Source organism: Tupaia chinensis, unplaced genomic scaffold (assembly GCF_000334495.1).
Source record: "Tupaia chinensis unplaced genomic scaffold, TupChi_1.0 Scaffold000420_1, whole genome shotgun sequence".
Taxonomy (NCBI): Eukaryota; Metazoa; Chordata; class Mammalia; order Scandentia; family Tupaiidae; genus Tupaia; species Tupaia belangeri.
The window spans coordinates 1,478,352-1,497,756 of NW_006159925.1; positions in this window are offsets into that span (position 1 = coordinate 1,478,352).

Below are 19,405 nucleotides of genomic sequence, written 5' to 3' on the forward strand. Positions count from 1 at the left end.
AGCGTAATGGCTACGTCACTGGACTCCCATGTAGTCGACTGTGGTTCGTGTCTCAGACCCGGTGGCTTAAAACTCACACTGGCGCATGTGCGTGCATGCCCAAGATCCCGAGAGGAGAATGGAGGAGAAGGGATTGCGGCATGGCCATTGCCCCTGGGGGGTGATTTCTCGCTTTCTGTCTCTATGTCTCTCTCTGTCTGTCTGGCAAGTGCACGTGCCCTACAGTGAAAATCTCTCCAAGAAAAAAAGGAAATGTAACGATGGACACAGTGCTCGTATTCTCCCAGACACCCTATACCATCACCATTCTGGGTGTCCTGGTTCAGAATAATCCACTGAAGATTCAGTCTTCATATCTCAAGCAAGAACAATCTTCACGTACTTACCCTTTATGCCTAGGGAACTCATGTCAGGCCCTTCCAAACCACTGCCCCTCCCAAGTTGGGCTCCTTTTTTTTTCTTTTTTTAGAGGTTTTTTGCTATAGGGCTCCTGCGCTTGCCAGCCAGACAGAGAGAGACTTAGAGACAGAAAGCAAGAAATCACCCCCCAGGGGGGATGGCCATGCCACAATCCCTTCTCCTCCACTCTCCTCTCGAGATCCTGGGCACGCCAGCACACGTGGCCGGCATGAGTTTTAAGTCACCGGGTCCAGGACGCGAACTGCGGTTGACTACGTGGGAGTCCAGCGACATAGCCATTACACTAACTGCTGGTCCCTGTTGGGCTCCTTTCTGATGGTTACATACGATGAACTTACAGGTTCCACATCTCAGCAACTAATCAGGGAAAGAGAGATGTTGATCTTGCCTTCCTGTAGGTATTCTCAGTCTCCACTAATAACCTTTTTTTCCTTAGAGATTTTTTTTTTTTTCTATAGGGCATATGTACGCACCAGAGAGACAGTGACAAAAAGTGAGCAATCACCCCTCAGGGAGGATGGCCACAACACAACCACTTCTTTATTCTCCTCTCTGGACCTTGAGCACATAAGCACATGTACCTGCCTGAGTTTCAAGCTGCCAGGTCGAGGACTCGAACCACAGCCAACTACATGGGAGTCCAGCACTTCAACCACTACACCACCTGCTGCCCCCAACTAATAACTAAGTTTAGAGCCTTTCCCGTTTGTTTGAGTACAATGCTCTCCACATTAGACAAGAGTAATTTGCTACCATTAATACCCTAAAGGACAGAAGTCAAGTAAGGAGCAACCATGGCATAGTGGTTGAGATGGCTGGATCTCACACGGCTAAATGCATGGTTCAAATTCCAGAATGATGACTTGTAAAATACATGGGGTGCACGTGCATGTGCCCCCAAAATCTGAAGAGGAGGTAGAGATGGAGAAGAAGGGATTGTGGCTTGACTGTCCGTCCCCTCATGGGAGGTGCTTTCTCACTTTCTCTGTTTATGTATGTCTCTCTTTCTCTGTCTCTTTCCAGCAAGCACATCCTTCCTCTACCAAATAAAAAAGAAAAGAAAGAAGAAGAAAGAATCTTTCCCATTCTCTGTTAAGTTGTCTTCTTTTATTAAATTTATTTATTTATTTATTTAATTTTTCTTTTTTTGGAGAGGTATTTGCTATAGGGCGCGTGCACTCGCCAGACAGACAGATGAGACAGAGAGACAGAAAGCGAGAAATCACCCTCCAGCGGGATGGCCACGCCGCAATCCCTTCTCCTCCATTCTCCTCTCGGGATCTTGGGCACGCACGTACACATGCTCGGCGTGAGTTTGAGCCACTGGGTCCAGGACTCGAACCGGGGTCGACTACGTGGGAGTCCAGCGACACAGCCATTACGCCAACTTCTTTTATTAAATTTAAAGAATAGTGATATAAGATTGTTAGTAACAATGTTTCCATCATTTCCAAGTAAAGTCTGGGGAAATCATAATGGCTTAATAGGAACTTTTTCTTATCATCTCTTTTCCTCTATTGAGGGCTTTAGCTGTACTATGTGACAACGAGAAAGATCATGCTCAAATTCTGTTATATCACTTGTGTTTCTTTACATGTGCCCTAATTGTTAAAGCCTAAATGTTTTAGACATAAACATCTATACAAAGCTCAAATAGGTAGGTGTTCTGTGAAAAAGCAAAAATACTTTTGATTTTCAACAGCAGTCTTTTTTGTTATAAGACAAAGAATTAATCTCTATCATTAATTACTATTAACAATATCACTAAATAATACAGAAGTATCAAGTACTTCTTTTTAGTATGTTGTTTGCAGTAATTCTTTAATATTTTATTTTACAGGGTTTGTTAAGAATCATAAACCCCTAAAAACTCTACTATGTGTAATTATTTTTTACATTTAAGGTTAATAGACTTACTTCATTAACTCTTTTGAATCATGGACACCATTTAAAACATATGGCCTAGAAATTATGCCTAAATCAAAATTAAAATGCATAACATAACATAATGTACAACTTCAGACACTAAAAATCAGAAATAATCTAGCCTATTGTTCACTGGGGATTATCAGTGTATAAAGACCAAGCCACTTACTCATATAATTTTCAGATCTTAGCAAGTTTTTTAAAACCTCTACATTCCAGGAACCAGCAGTTAGTGTAATGGCTATGTCGCTGGACTCCCACGTAGTCAACCGTGGTTCGCGTCCCGGACCCGGTGGCATAAAACTCACGCCGGGCGTGTGTGCATGCATGCCCAAGATCCCGAGAGGAGAATGGAGGAGAAGGGATTGCGGCATGGCCATCCCTCCTGGGGAGTGATTTCTCGCTTTCTATCTCTCTCTGTCTGCCTGGCAAGCGCACGGGTTCTATAGCAAAAAAAAAAAAATAAATAAAAAAACAACTCTCCAATAGAAAAAAAAAACTTCTACATTCCACTTACAGATATTTTATTATAAAGCAAGTTTCAAGCTCACAGTTTCAGCTATGAGAATTATACAGAATTTAATTAACTCTTCAAAGACTGCCACTTGAAGGTTAACACTTTTTTTATCATTTCTGAAACACTATAATAAATCATTTTAGTTAGGTTGTTCTTTTGAACAAATACAGAAACAAAACGTGTAGCAATTCCTGCTTCTGTGGAAATTTGGGGATAAAATCATAATCGTTTTTATATATTATATATTTATTAAAATGTACTGCATATCATAGAGGAATAAATAAACACACTGTGCTGAAAATTAACACTGTGAAATCTTTGTGAGCTTTTAAGTGTGCTTTTGAGCCATAAAATTTATGAGGCTTTCCAGAAAATTTCTAACTTCAATATGTTAAGCTCTCGTTGACACGTTATCATCCTATTATAGAAATGATCTACTTTTATGTCATACACAGAAACAATTTGGGTGGGAAATTTATAGGATATTGTGATTGCAGCCCCAGAATGGGACACTGTATTTGAAAGTATTTTTCTGAACTGACACATGGACTATAAAATGGAAGCTCTACAACACAAGTACAAATCAGCGCTGTACACTTTTTCTGTAATCACCTAAAATTCAGAGAAAATGGTTTGTATTTTATGCTAACTCATTAAGTAGCTCATGTCAGGGAAGAGCCCGTACGGAAATGCAGTACCCATTACTAGAAGCTTCATCAAACAAGACACAGTACTCACATCCCTTTTTGGGAGCAGGAAGGCAAGAGAAAAGGAGCTTTGCATTTATCAGGTGTTTTCTAGAGTCAGTTTCTGCACTTGATACTTTCATGTAGGAGTGCAATCGAGTGAACCCAGTGACCCTGAGTGCTCGAAAATCTCCAATTAAACCTTTCGAGGTAAAGATAATTAGTATAGCCATTCCCTGCTTGAACCCAAATAAAATGATAGTAAAAACAAATGGAAAAAATCTATCGAACTACAGAATCAAAATTCAAAGAGAAGACAGGTACCAGCAAGTGTTAGTTAAAACATTTTCAAAAGCTGAAACATAAGGCCAGCATGGGACATAGTAGTTAAGATAGTGGATTCTCACTCAACTGTGGGTCAAGTCCAGGGCCCCGTGACTTGAAACTCATGCCAGGCAAATGTGCATGTGTGCCCAAAATACCAAGAAGAGAATAGAAAAGAAAGAAATGCGATCTGGCCATTCCCCCTGGTGACGGGTTTTTTGCTTTCTGTCTCTCTGTCTCTGTCTCTCTGGCAAACACACACAGCTTATGGCAAAAAATATCTTAAGAAAAATAATAAGAAGAAGAAGGAACAAGCAAGTAGTAACTCACTTAGAAAAAGTGAAAAGGCTAAAAACAATGAGCTTGAAATGGCAGGAAAGTGCAAGAAAAAATTCCAGAATTAGTTGGAAAATATCTAAAGTGCAGTACACAACAGAGTCGGAAATGACCGCGTCTCTAGATATCAGGAGATTGGAAGAGATGGGGCAAGGATCTGCATCAAACTTGAAGACTTTGTATTTTTAAATCACTTTCATTTACTGCATAGGGAAAATAATTTTTAAATTTACTTTTAAAATGAGAAGAGATCACTTTTTTCTCAGTTCAGAGATGTGTCTCTGCTCCTTCACTGAGTGTCCAACACATAGTAAATACATACCATCAGGACCAGCAGTTAGCATGATGGCTATGTCACTGAACTCCCATGCAGTCGGCCGCAGTTTGAGTCTCAGACCCGGTGGCTTAAACTCACATCAGGCGCGTGTGCATGTGTGCCCAATATTCTGAGAGGAGAATGAAGGAGAAGAGACTGTGGAGTGGCCATCCCCCTGAGAAGTGATTTCTTGCTTTCTGTCTCTCTGTCTCTCTGGCGAGCACAAGCACCCTGTAGCAAAACTTTCTCAAAACAAAACAAAACAAAACAAAAACACATGTCATGATTGTATGTAGACCATGTCAAAGCTATCCTGATCACTTTCTGGTAAAATGCAGATTCAGGTTATGTGCTGGTTCTGAGTCACACAGGAATAGGGATGAGATAGACATGCATAACAAACCCTGGTTTGCTTTACTCTGAGTAACTATTCATTTGCATCATACTAAGTATTTGTCAATGAAAAGTGAAACAGGTAAGTAGAAATAAAGGAGGGACCAGCAGTTGGTGTAATGGCTATGTCGCTGGACTCCCATGTAGTCACCTGCAGTTCGTGTCCCGGACCCGGTGGCTTAAACTCACGCTGGGTGCCTGTGCGTGCGTGCCCAAGATCCCAAGAGGAGAATGGAGGAGAAAGGATTTTGGCATGGCCATCACCCCTGTGGGGTGATTTCTTGCTTTCTATCTCTCTGTCTCTCTCTGTCTTTCTGGCGAACGCAAGCGCCTTATAGCGAAGACCTCTCCACAAAAAGAAAAAAAAAAAGAAGAAGACATAGGAAAGAAAACACATTTCTTTTCCTCCAAAAAACAGAAAAGAATGTTTACATCATGGAAGAATTATTCAGAACTGATGAACACAAATTGGACTTTATATGAAGAGCAATCCCTAGCTTGAATACAGTTGTTCCACAGTAGCATGAGATGACAAAGCCATTCAAGTAATCACATGAGAGACATTGTAAGCTCCAAGACAGTGTTTCCCAGGATAATGGGTCTCACACTAGGATGTACATATATTGCAGACGTGACAATTTCAGACAGGCATCTTAGGATATGTAAAGGAAGCCACCTTTCATTATACTCATATTGCATAAATACTAAATATCTTCTGTTTGACCTGAGACAATGTATTTTGTTGTGGCATCATGTCAAATCTTCTACTCCCTCACATTCAAAAAAACGAAGGCTGGGAACCAGCAGTTGTGTAATGACTATGTCGCAGGACTCCCACGTAGTCGACCGCGGTTCGTCTCCCGGACCCGGTGGCTTAAAACTCACGCCGGGCGCGTGTGCGTGCATGCCCAAGATCCCGAGAGGAGAATGGAGAAGGGATTGCGGTGTGACCATCCCCCCTTGGGGGTGATTTCTCACTTTCTGTCTTTATGTCTCTGTCTGTCTGGCGAGCGCATGCGCCCTATAGCGAAAAACCTCTCCAAAAAAAAAAAAAAAAGCAAAAAACAAAGACATACTCATCTCATTCAACCCAAATTTTACAACTTTGTATTGCTTCAGGTTTTAGAATGCTTTACATATATGCAGATAATGATTTTGAGGAAACTGAAGCTTGTAAAAGTTAGGACACCTGCTTTCAGAAAGAGAGTACAAAATTGCAAGTACAAAATTAGATATGTAAGTAAATATTTATTTAGAATAAGAAATCATAATTGCTAAACCATTGGCGTTCAAGGTCCATTTCTTGTGAAATTGCTTTAGGCGGTTTACCAGAACTGCTTACATAGAAATCCTTCTTATATATAACCTGTCTTCATTTCTTCTCCCAAAACAGTCTACAACAAAGTGTAACTTAGAGCAATCATGGGAGTCTGTTCGAGGGGGGCTCTGAAGCCTGAGGTTCATTAGCCTCAAGGTCAACTGCTTCTGCCTCCAGGCTCCAACCAAAGATGGAATTGTAAACGAGGGGTAGTGCAGCACCCCTTAAATAACAGGTCATCATAAAGCCACGGTAGGGCCATAGTTCTTTTCTTGCCTTAGACATTTGTGTTGAAGGTGAAATGTGTAGCTAGAAATAGACATTTTGGCCCATTCTCTAATCTCAGATATACTACAAACTAGAACAGACTGAAGGATCAAAATTTTAACTTAACGACTATGTCATATCCCTAGACTTTTACCTCTGGCCATAAGAAATAAATAATTAGAATGAGTTCTCTTACTCAATAAAAAATGGTGTGTCTGAACTACATGTGTGAGACACCTATTTTCAGACAGTGGACAAAAGGCAGTATGTGACATAAACTCATTTTAAAGATGAAATGTTAAAACTTCCATTTCCCATGGAACTTTTAAAAATTGAAGTATCAAAGGAGTTAAAAAGGTACCAGAATAGGAGATAATGCTTGCTAGCTATATAGACATCTAATAATGGATTGCTACACAGGACGGTAGGTAGACAGATTCCAAGCAACTCAACAACAAAAAGTCAACATCCTAATTTAAAAATGGGAAAAAGACAGAAAGAATATTTCTCCGAAGATATACAAAGGACCAATATGGGAATGAGAGGATGCTCAGCCTCACTAATAGTTAGAGAAATGCAAATCAAAACCACAATGAGATACTTTACACCTAATAGAATGGCTATTATCAAATAAACAAACAGAAAATTGGTCTTGGCAAGAATGTAAAGAAATCAGAACCACAGGACACTGCTGACAGGCATATAAAATGGTACAGCTGCTGTGGAAAATAGCACGGCGGGTCCACAAATCATTAACCATGGAATTACCATACAATTGATTCTATTTCTAGGTATTTACTCAAAATAACTGAAAACAGAGACTAGAACAGAAAAGATATACACTTAATATAAAGGGTGGAGTTGGTAGGATGTTAAACAGCACTATTGCTGACTTGGAGGCAGGTTCTGTTGCCTGTTCCTAGATGTTTGAAGACTGGGTCCCTGTGATGGAAGGAGTATGTAGCCCATAGGCCACTCATGATCTGGGTTCCTTTCTCCCATGGGGCTTCCAGGAAGGAGGGGTGATATCCACAGCATGATGTTGCACCACTTTATACACTCAGGGATCTATCCTAAGGTCCAATGGGCTGAGTAGAACTCCTAGTGCTGTCTGACTTTCCTCATACACAAACAGACTGAATTCTTGGATGATGTCTGGGAGCCCCAAAGCTTGGAGTTTCCCAAGACGTGACTTGAGATCCTGAAAAGCCTGCTCTCAGATGGGTCCCCATTCGAAGGGTGCCTCTTCTGGGCCTTTGAGTAGTTCATACAGTGGCTTGGCCTTCTCAGCAAAACCCAGGATCCAAATTCTACAGAATCCTGTGACTCCCAGGAACTCGTGCAGTTGTCTCAAGGTTGTAGGCTGAGGCAATCCACATACCACCTGTTTTCATTCATGCCTGAGAGTACGATGTCCTTTAGTCAAAACGAATTCTAGGAATTGTACTTGGGTACGGCATATTTGGACCTTCTTCATCAAGACCTTGTACCCAGCCTGGGAGAGAAGCTGGAACAGTGTCCAAGTCCCCATCCAGCAATTTTCTCAGGTTGCCCCAGCTAGCAGAAGGTCATTGACACATTGAAGCAGAGTATACCATGTTTCCTGACCTGGAAAATTTTCTAAGTCAGAAGCAAGTGCTTCCCCAAACAAGGTCTAGGAATTCTTATACCCCTGGGGTATCCTGGTGCAGGTGAGTTGAGTTTTCTTCTGACTGTCTAGATCTTCCAATTCAAAGGCAAATATCGGTTGACTAATGGCTGCTAGCCACACGCACAAGAAAGTGTCCTTAAGATCCAGGCAAAAGAATCATTCAGACTCTGTGGGGAGAGCACTCAACAGGGTGTATGTATTGGGTACAGTGGGCTGTAAGGACACTGTGGTGGCATTCACAGCTCACAGGTCCTGAACTGGTCAATAGTCTCCAGTGGTTCCCCTCTTCACAGGGAGGAAGGGGGTGTTCCAGGGAGACTGACACTGGACCAGGATTCTGGCTTCCCTGAGTAGGTTGATGTGTTTCTTTATGGCCAGTCTGGCATCCCAGCTTATTGGGTACTGCTGGAGGCATACAGGCTATGCCAGAGGCGTCGACTCCATCACCATAGGTGGGTGGTTGATGGCCACCCCTGAATTTCCCTGTAAGAAAGTCTTTAATGAGTGAGGTAAGTATTTTATCATTATCTTGGTGTTCCCTGGGGGTGAATATTCACCATTCTTCCTCTTAGGACATTGTAAAGCCAAAATTTTAGGACTGGCAGTCAATGGGGCCAAGCCTGATGAGTCAAAACTGATTTGTGTACCGAGTTTAGTCAGTAGGTCTCTTCCCAGCAATGGGATTGGACATTCAGGCAGGAATTTGTGGGTAATCAGATTTCCCCTTAACTGGCAGCCTCTCCTCTGTCAAAAGGGCTGAGTTATGGTGTTTCCAGTGCCCCCCGCTCCCATGAGGGCTTTTCAGCCAGATGAGAGAGCCAGGAGCTGGGTTAAAATGAAATATTCAGGTCCAGTATCCATGATGAATGTCACTTATTGGCCCCCTATCTTCATTTCAATCAGGGGCTCCCGGTGGGACCAGCAGTTAGCGTAATGGCTATGTCGCTGGACTCCCATGTAGTCAACCGTGGTTTGCATCCTGGATCCAGTGGCTTAAAACTCACGCCGGGCATGTGTGCGTGTGTGCACAAGATCCCAAGAGGAGAATGAAGGAGAAGGGATTGTGGCGTGGCCATCCCCCCTGGAGGCTGATTTCTCACTTTCTGTCTGTCTGTCTCTCTCTGTTTGTCTGGCGAGTTCATGTGCCCTTTAGCGAAAACCTCTCAAGAAAAAAAAAAAAATCAGAGGCTCCTGGTAGCCCAGGATCATAGAGACCAGTTGGTCCTATTCTAATTCTATCATGGCCAGGAGGTCCCTTGGGGGCTCTGAGTAGAAGGTCTTGAGGACTCCTGGTGGAATTTTGATCATTCTTCCTTGGTTTGCCTTCCGCTTGGGGCATTCACTTTTCCAGTATCCATCTTTTTTACAGTATGTGCATTGAGTTGGTCTAAACCTGGGGCAGCCAGTTTTTGGCCCCTCTCTGGGACCTGGTGGGGCATCTAGTTGTCTGAGGGTGGCAGCTCATAGGATTGCCTTTTATCTCATCTGCTGATCTGCCTCCTTTCTTTCCTCTAGGTCTCAGTTTACAAAGACTAAGTTAGCAATCTCCAGGAGCTGGGTGGCATTCATCCCAGTAAAGCCTGCCTGCTTCTGGAGTTGTCTAAGAATGTCAGGGGCCAGCTGGGTGACAAAGATGGTGTTAATCATTTTTTGACTTTCTGAGCTCTCAGGTTCGAATGGAATATAGACCCGGTATGCCTCATAGAGCTTCTCATAAAACTGTCCCAGTGGCTCATCTGTCTTCTGAATAATTTCTGAGGTTTTTGCCATGTTGGTAGGTGTTTTTGCACTGGCTTTCATTCCCTGTAAGAATGCCTCCTGATACTTGCTGAGGTGGGCTCAGTCGCCCTTGGTATTGGAATCCCAGTTGGGTTTTTCGTTTGGAAAGGCAGTCCTAGCCCCAGCCTCCAGATCCACCTCATCATAAGGGACATGTTCTTGCAACCATTTCTTTGCTGCCAAAACGACCTTTGTGTTGAGTAGGGTGAGGAGTAATTGCTGACAGTCATCCCAAGTAGGTTGGTGGGTTTGGAGTATAGACTCCATAAGATCTATCATGGCCTGGGGCTGTTCTGAGTAGGAGCTGGTGTGGTGTTTCCAACTAAGCAAATCAGTGATGGTGAAGGGCTGGTAGTAGAGAGTTAGTCTTCCCTCCATGATGGCCCCATCCACACCTTCCTGAGGGCGTCTCCGGATCTCCTGAAGAGGCATCTGAAGAGTGAGTTTTTTCCCAAGTTAGAGTGGATCACTCGGTGACAGCAGGTGAGGTGGGGTCTAGGCACAGGATTAGGGATGGCGGATGGCTACCCCCAGCTGGTGCTGGCTCCTCAGACTATTCTTCAGGCCTCAGAGAAACACATAGTGGCACAGTCTCAATTGTCAATTCAGTGACCAAGACAGATGAAGACAGAGCTGCTAATGGCTCCTTTTCTGGGGGCCCTGTGGTATCAGAGCCATGGGTTTCTTTTGGTCTGAGTCTTGCACCAGGGGCATGATGTGGGCAGCCAAAATAGTGCATTGGTTCCTCCCCTTCATGCAATTGCGCATCCATGGTGGAGGGACCTGAGCTATCTGTAGCCAGGAGTCTGCGTAGGGAAATTGACTGGGGTGGTCCAGGGTGCCAGTAACAATGATGTACATAGCCCACACGGTAGGGAGGTATAAGGCAGCCATCCTACATTGAAAGACGACCACTCAACTCACAAAGATCTCTCAATTTCTCTGTTTTCATTTTGACCCCATAGTCACCAGAGAAGCCCTTTCTGAAATTATCTAACATACTATCCAGCACTGCAGGCTTGGATGACTTGAATTGGGGTTTTCCCATAGTAGCAAGGTCCAGATATCTCTGCTCTCCCTGATATAAAAAACCTGCACCTCCTGGAGAGCTTGGAAGATCATTGGCTAGAGGAAGTAGTTGATGAGGAGCTTTTGAAAGGACAAAGGCTCCTGGGAGTAAGCCTGAGCCCAGAGACTGAAAAGTTGTGCAGATTCTTGGGGGCACTGCCAGAAGGGCCAGGTAGTATGGGGGTTAGGGTGTTAGAGTCTTTGGGAAGGCTTTGGCCAAGGGCCATGATCAGAATAACTACAACAGTATCTCTCTATGATCTGTCCTCCTAGTACTTCAACGGTGGATACCCTGGTGCCAGGGCAGGGTATTTCCAAGGTGGATGGTAAGTAAAATGGAAGAGGATGAGGGTATGGAAGTCTGACAATATAATAAAAGAGGAAAGGCTGTCGAGGTATTAGGTGATGCCTGCCCTCTCCTTTCCCAGACAGAGAGGTCAGGTTTCTTTCCACAGTGGAAGTCTTTGTAGGAGGGTCAGGACAGGCTACAGGATGTTTTGTACTATAGTTGAGGCTCAGAGCCTCTGAGGACAGAACTGGTGACCTGACATTCACTACTCTACCTATCCGCCTCTACAGGGAAAACCCTCCTATTGGCCTTTGTGTCCCCCCTGTCATGAATGGTGTCACAACAGACAAGGGTGGGTGCCCTAGAGGGGACCAACGAAGTGTCCGTCTGACCATATCCCTCACGGGATTTTTGCAGTCCCTTGGCAATAGGCAGTAGGATATAAACCCTCAGTCAGATTGAGCATGTAGGGAGGCACAGCATCTCCCCATGTCAATTTTGCTGTTTAGTCATTTTGAGACTACCACAGAACCACAAGGATGGACCCAATCATGCTCCATAGCAAAGTCCATGGAGCCACAGACACATTCACTAGTCCCAGACAGGCACAATCGCATTTGGAGATTATTCATTCCCTCCCCACACCAGCCATATACCAGATGAGCCCTAACTTCCAGTCCTGTGACTGAAGGAGAGTGATCAGGTCTCCTCTTCTACTCAATCTGAGTTGGTTTGACTAGGGTTCTACAGATCCCTGGGGCCTTACCAGATTACAAGAGTTGACCAGGGTTGATGAATCAGGGTCCAGGAGTTGATCCTTCTCTCCAACCAGAGTTCAATGATCCAGGAACAATTGGCCTCGGGACAAGCACCTCGGCTGAGGAATCCTGTCAAATAAGACAGGGGCGTGTCTATCTCTACACACTGTTGCGCCCATCTCAGAGGGGATTGCCCTGTGATTGGTGGCTCAAAGGGCCACCCTGATTCTGGGTCCCAGCCCATGTACCAAAATGTTGCAGAAAACCAGATGCCAAGGAATGAGAAACAGAACCTGGAGAGATAGGAGAACTCTTTATTATGCTGGCAAAAATGGAGACCTTAACACTCTGAATCTCTAGCCCCAGCTGAGAATTAGACACAATCTATGAGTGAATTGGGGAGGTGTGGTTTCAGCATGCTTGGAGTGTCCTACCAGAGTAGGAACTCAGAAACTGCCCTAATATGGAAGTGGCAGAGAAACAGGAAGTCTAACTTATTCAAAGTTTCAGGTTTCTCTATAGTAGGGGGGAAGACGGTAAGTTCACAGGGGAGCAGGAAGTTCAGGCCGTTATCAGCCTTGAGTTGTTCATGAGTTCCAGGCCCTCCATATCACATTCAGTGAGGGATTTTCAGGAGGCACATATGGGTCAGGTGACAGAAAAATGGAAATGGCAGCAGAGTCATATTCAAAATGGAGGTGCTAGGGACCAGCACTTGGCGTAATGGCTATGTCTCTGGACTCTCATGTAGTTGACTGTGGTTTGAGTCCTGGACCCGGTGGCTTAAACTCATACCAGACACATGTGCGTGCCCAAGATCTTGAGAGGAGAGTGGAGGAGAAGGGATTGCAGTGTGGCCATCCCCCCAGGGGATAATTTTTCACTTTCTGTCTGTCTCTCTCTGTCTTTCCGGTGAGCACACACACTCTATAGTGAAAACCTCTCCAAAAAATAAAATAAAACAAAATAGAGGTGCTCCTGCTTCAGAATAATAAATAAGGGACCAGCAGTTAGAGTAATGGCTATGTCGCTGGACTCCCACATAGTCGACCGCGGTTCGCGTCCCGGACCCGGTGGCTTAAAACTCAGACCGGGCGCGTGTGCGTGCATGCCCAAGATCCCGAGAGGAGAATGGAGGAGAAGGGATTGCAGCGTGGCCATCCCCCCTGGGGGGTGATTTCTCGCTTTCTGTCTCTCTGTCTCTTTCTGTCTGTCTGACGAGAGCATGCGCCCTATAGCAAAAACCTCTCCAAAAAAAAAAAAGGAATAAATAAAATTAGGATATATTTGTAGCTAGAAATAGGCATTTTGGCCCATTCTCTATATACAGATATACTACAACTAGAACAAAATAAGGATGACAATTTTAATTTAGAGACTGTGTCATATCTCTGGACCTTTACTTCTGGCCATAAGAAATAAAGAATTAGAATGAGTTCTCCTACTATAAAAAAATTTTATGTCTGAACAACATGTGTGAGGCACCTATATATAATGTGTATGTACCTATATGTATGCACATATATGTATGTACCTGTATATATAATGAAAAATTATTCAGCCTTAAAAAGAAGGAAATTCTGGTGCTAACAGGTGGCGTAACAGTTAAGGTGCTGGGCTCCCACATATTTGACAGCAGTTCAAGACACAGAGCTAGTGGCTTGAAACATACTGCATGCATATGCATGCGTGCCCAAAGTCCCAAAAGAAGAATAGATTAAAAGCGACTCAGCGTGGCCATTGCCCCAGGAGGGGGTGATTTCTCACTTTCCCTCTCTCCCAGCCCATGTACCAAAATGTTGCAGAAAACCAGATGCCAAGGAATGAGAAACAGAACCTGGAGAGATAGGAGAACTCTTTATTATGCTGGCAAAAATGGAGACCTTAACACTCTGAATCTCTAGCCCCAGCTGAGAATTAGACACAATCTATGAGTGAATTGGGGAGGTGTGGTTTCAGCATGCTTGGAGTGTCCTACCAGAGTAGGAACTCAGAAACTGCCCTAATATGGAAGTGGCAGAGAAACAGGAAGTCTAACTTATTCAAAGTTTCAGGTTTCTCTATAGTAGGGGGGAAGACGGTAAGTTCACAGGGGAGCAGGAAGTTCAGGCCGTTATCAGCCTTGAGTTGTTCATGAGTTCCAGGCCCTCCATATCACATTCAGTGAGGGATTTTCAGGAGGCACATATGGGTCAGGTGACAGAAAAATGGAAATGGCAGCAGAGTCATATTCAAAATGGAGGTGCTAGGGACCAGCACTTGGCGTAATGGCTATGTCTCTGGACTCTCATGTAGTTGACTGTGGTTTGAGTCCTGGACCCGGTGGCTTAAACTCATACCAGACACATGTGCGTGCCCAAGATCTTGAGAGGAGAGTGGAGGAGAAGGGATTGCAGTGTGGCCATCCCCCCAGGGGATAATTTTTCACTTTCTGTCTGTCTCTCTCTGTCTTTCCGGTGAGCACACACACTCTATAGTGAAAACCTCTCCAAAAAATAAAATAAAACAAAATAGAGGTGCTCCTGCTTCAGAATAATAAATAAGGGACCAGCAGTTAGAGTAATGGCTATGTCGCTGGACTCCCACATAGTCGACCGCGGTTCGCGTCCCGGACCCGGTGGCTTAAAACTCAGACCGGGCGCGTGTGCGTGCATGCCCAAGATCCCGAGAGGAGAATGGAGGAGAAGGGATTGCAGCGTGGCCATCCCCCCTGGGGGGTGATTTCTCGCTTTCTGTCTCTCTGTCTCTTTCTGTCTGTCTGACGAGAGCATGCGCCCTATAGCAAAAACCTCTCCAAAAAAAAAAAAGGAATAAATAAAATTAGGATATATTTGTAGCTAGAAATAGGCATTTTGGCCCATTCTCTATATACAGATATACTACAACTAGAACAAAATAAGGATGACAATTTTAATTTAGAGACTGTGTCATATCTCTGGACCTTTACTTCTGGCCATAAGAAATAAAGAATTAGAATGAGTTCTCCTACTATAAAAAAATTTTATGTCTGAACAACATGTGTGAGGCACCTATATATAATGTGTATGTACCTATATGTATGCACATATATGTATGTACCTGTATATATAATGAAAAATTATTCAGCCTTAAAAAGAAGGAAATTCTGGTGCTAACAGGTGGCGTAACAGTTAAGGTGCTGGGCTCCCACATATTTGACAGCAGTTCAAGACACAGAGCTAGTGGCTTGAAACATACTGCATGCATATGCATGCGTGCCCAAAGTCCCAAAAGAAGAATAGATTAAAAGCGACTCAGCGTGGCCATTGCCCCAGGAGGGGGTGATTTCTCACTTTCCCTCTCTCTTTCTCTGTCTCTTTCTCATAAACACACACAACGTACGACAGGAAACATTTTTAAAAAAGAGACTAGCAGTTAGCATAATGGCTATGTTGCTGGACTCCCATGTAGTTAATCACGGTTTGAGTCCTGGACCCGGTGGCTTAAACTCATGCCAGGCGCGTGTGCATGTGCCCAAGATCCCAAAAGGAGAATGTAGGAGAAGGGAGTGCAGTGTGGCCATCCCCCGGGAGGGAGGTGATTTCTCGCTATAGCTTTTTGCTATAGGGCAGAAAGACAGAGAGACAGAAAGCAAGAAATCACCCCCCAGGGAGGATGGCCATGCCGCAATCTCTTCTCCTCCATTCTGCTCTTGGGATCTCGGGCATGCACACACATGCGCCCAAGCGTGAGTTTAAGCGACTGGGTCCAGGACTAGAACCGTGGTCGATTACATGGGAATCCAGCGACATAGCCATTACACTAACTGCTGGTCCCAAGGAGGAAAAAATTCTGATACATGCTACCACATGGAAGAAAGCTAAAGTTTCTATGCTATGTGAAATAGGCCAGATATAGAAGATAAGCATTGGAAAATGGTAGGATTATACTTACATAAGGTCACCAGAATAGTAAATATCAGAGTAACAGAAAGCAGAATTGTGATTACCAGGGACTAAAGGGAGGATGGAATGAAAAATTATTTTAATGAGTATATGAGTTTCATTTTGGATAATGAAGGTTGTAAAAATGGATAGGAATAATGGCTACATGATAATGAGAATGTATTTTTAAAAGTTATTTATGTAAGTTTATTATTTATTTCCTTCAAGGAGAAGGAAGAGAGAGAGAGAGAAAGGCACCGTTGATTGGGTCCTGATGCCAGGACCCTTCCTCGCCCCCAAAGCCCTGCAGCAGCCAGGATATTGGGTGTGCCCATGGGTGCAGAGTATGTTGAGGCCTGGGGAACCCAGTGTCTTCCCACATGGTCTTCAACAACAACAGCAGCACTCTCACCACCTTTACCTCCACATCTGGGCCATCACCATATTTAATGTCACTGAACTTTACACTCGATAATGGCTAAAGTGATAAATTTTATAATATTATATTTTACCAAAATATTAAAAAGAAAAATAATGAAAATTATTTAGAAAATAAGTGAGTAAAATATTTACAAACTTTCTACCTTAAACTCTCCAGAAACTTCTGAGAGAAAGGAGGAAAGATAGAATAAAAAAAGGAGAAATATATCAGGTTCATTAAATGGATGAATATTATAGAGAAGTCCATTATCCTGAAACTGATTTATATATTTAATATGATTCTAATAAAAATCCTAGTAGGCATTTTTGTTTTGTTTTTATAAACACTCAGGAACTGATTTTGTAACATATGAAAATTCATAGGATCCAAAATAGCCAAAACAATTTATTTTTTAAAGAGTAAAAATAAGAAGTGCTAACTAATTTTGTCACTTAATGTAAATTCACATCAAATAATGCAGTGTGGTTTAGGCATACAGTTAGACACAGAAATCAACGCAACAGAATAGAGGCCAAAAAATTGAGCCCTGTATACATGGTCAATTGATTTTCAACAGATCCACCAAAACAATTCAAGAAGAAAAGGATAGTCTTTCAACAACAAGTTTACATATGAATGGGAAAAATATGAATATTGAACTCACTCTTACACTCTAATACCACTTAGTTTAAAACAGAGTGTAGAGCTAAGTATAACAGCTGAAACTAAAAATTAGGGGAGAAGGATGTGGGTTGGGCTTTACCCCATGCCTTGGGGGGCTGCTACCCAGTGCCCACTTACATCTGAGGGAGGCTCTCCAGATTCTTAGTCTGACTCTGTCTTTTCATAAGGACTCTACAAGGTCGGTTGAAAAGTGACTGCAAGTCTGGAGAGTCATGTTGTACTTAAAGTGCTCACACTAACTCACACTTGGCCTTAATAATTAGTCAAGAATTATAGCTAAGTTCTTCCTACTGGGGTTTTATGGAATGTATCATACCCTGGGAGAAGAGTGCTTGTCTTCCATCTCTCCCTGACAACTGTTATCCTTCAGATCAAATGTAACTTTTAATCTACAACTTTAGCTCCCTGATGAGTCCAACAAAAGTCGCAACTTTGCAATTTATCTATTACTTTGTTATTGCAAGAGTTTAAGAGACACCCTTTCTAGCTTTCAACATTGCAGGTGGAAGCTAGAAATTTGCACCATGATATACAAGACATCTTAAAATAGTCTAGAAATTATACCAGGTCTGGGTACATATATTTGTCACACTTAATGGGTGTAGCTGGTAGGATCTTAGATGCACTGTTTTCAGTGATATGATAAGACTTTTGATCTAGCTTCGTTTAATTTTACTTTGATAAACTAGGTGGAGTGAAAGCATTTTGCACCCATAACTAAATCATCTGATGTCATGATAAGCAGGTCATTTCTAATTCTTTGTTTTCAGAAAATATAAAAGATTTACAAATGTATAGATTACTAACTTTAAATTCATTGTATAACATTAATGCTTGATTTGGCATATGCCAAATTAAAAATGTGGTGGTTAAGGCTAATAAAAATACATGAGGGGACTTCAAACAGTTTATAGAAAAAAAGATGTAATTAAAATACAAGTTTATTTTTGTGCATTAAAGTTGAAATCTATGCATAGTTTTTGTAAAATAGGCATTTTCCATGAACTTGTTGAAATCACCTGTTTGAATGAAAAAATTGAAGGGCCCCAAAGTAAGACACCAGTAATTGTTATTTTCATGTCTGAGGACAAGACAAGGAACTGGAGGCTCACACTTGGTAGGATTCATTGATAGAAATGTTTGTAGACCTAAGAAGAAGCACCCCAAACACTATGGGAGAAAATTATTAAATTTTGTATGAATCTGTTATTCTGGTTGAGTGTTTACCCATTCTTTTTTTCTTTTCATTTTTTTTTTTTTTGGAGAGGTTTTTGCTATAGGGTACGTGCGCTCTCCAGAAAGACAGACAGAGAGACAGAAAGCAAGAAATCAACCCCCAGGGTGGTGGGCACGCCGCAATCGCTTTTCCTCCATTCTCCTCTTGGCATCTTGGGCACTCACGCACATGCACCTGGCATGAATTTAAGCCACTGGGTCTGGGACTCGAACCATGGTTGGCTACATAGGAGTTCAGCAACATAGCCATTACACTAATTGCTGGTCCCAGAGTGTTTACCCATTCTTACCTTTTATTCCACCCAACTACTACTTCTATGATGAATAAATCCAGTGAGGAATACTGGGTTACCTGTTCTTCTCTGGGAATGTTTTCTGCAAGGAATGGTTCAAGAGCTAGAGAGTGTGGAATTCACTCTATTCCCGTTTATAAACTCACTTGACACTGTATGGATTTGGACTGTCTTCTGAGTCAGCTCCTCTTTCTATACATTAGGCTATTCCCCAGAAAGGACAAGATCTACACTGAGAATAGATGACAAAGGGAATTATCAATAACTTTATCAAGTGATACAAAGACTAAGAACATATCAAAATACCAATATGTCTTTGGAACCGATGGGAGAAAGAAAATGAAAACTTGGAGTATTCTAGTCATTAAATAGTTTAAAATCTCATGAATACAGTTCACTCACTCATCCAGAACAACCCATTACACCACCAATGGGCATGTTTATCAAGAAGTTCCAAGTCAGGATAGCATGTGCCTTTTCCTGTATTTTTTTAATTTTATAATAAAAGATTAACACCTCACTTAATAGTTGATGGAGTGATTGTGGACTCCATCTGTGACTCTATGGCATGATTCTTTCCTGTGTGGGCACAGGAAATCGTGCCAGTGGTTGCCTTTCACTCTCTCCCGCTACAGGAAGTGAAAATTTGTCTTCATCCAAACCCTGACAGCCAGAGTACAGGCACGCGACCTACAATAATTCAGTCTAATGTTCTGGCTGGGCCTTACTGCTTGAACATGTAACACGAGAAGAAGAGACACCTGGGAGTTTGGATGTCACGGCAGTGAACTGGAAGGGTCCAGAGTAGATCGTTCCTGCTG